We start from the raw sequence: 764 nt of genomic DNA on the forward strand, positions 1-764 counted from the left end.
CCATATCCTTTTTTGCTGCAGAACACCCTCTGAAAAAAACCAGTTTTGTAACTGTTCAAGGTACAAGAGACCAAGAATTTAATTTCTTGACTATCTTAAGGATAAATAAAATTTGTGAAATACATTCTTCATTACCTGTCAGTTGTTTAGAAGTCCTTATTATTTGAGACACTGGCACCTGCCTCCTTAGTAATTAAATGTGGTAAAAGACTTTACTGAGAGGTACTCTTTGAAGGTACGTCATTAACTTTAAAAAAAGTTTCCAAGCTTGGGTCTTCTCACAGTTTTTCTACTGGCACTCACCCACCTAAGTTTTGCATCCTTCCTTCTGCGAACTCCACAGAATTATTCCTGAAACATGCTTTTCTTCTTCATGATGTAAATATCTTTGCCCAGTATAAAAATGGAAGTACTTATAAATAGCACTTGCTGTGGTTAACAAACTGTCTAGACACAGTTGGTTTTATCCCTCTCAAAAGCAATACACCTAAAAGCTATGAAACACCGTATCTTAAATATTACCCCAAATTTCACAGTAGAAAGACAAATATAAACACCTTAAGTTTTTATTGTCTACAGGAAAAAAAATTGAAGAGAAACGTACAATAACGCTCAAAAAAGCATAATTGGAGACAGTTTAAAGACATACTCATAAAAAAATTTAAAATTAAAAAAACAAGACCTCTTCATATTTAGCGCTTCAGAACATCACCAGAAGTGTGCATTTACCAATTTTAACAAATAATTATTCATTATTTTCTCTA

Source organism: Rissa tridactyla, chromosome 1 (assembly GCF_028500815.1).
Source record: "Rissa tridactyla isolate bRisTri1 chromosome 1, bRisTri1.patW.cur.20221130, whole genome shotgun sequence".
Classification (NCBI taxonomy): domain Eukaryota; kingdom Metazoa; phylum Chordata; class Aves; order Charadriiformes; family Laridae; genus Rissa; species Rissa tridactyla.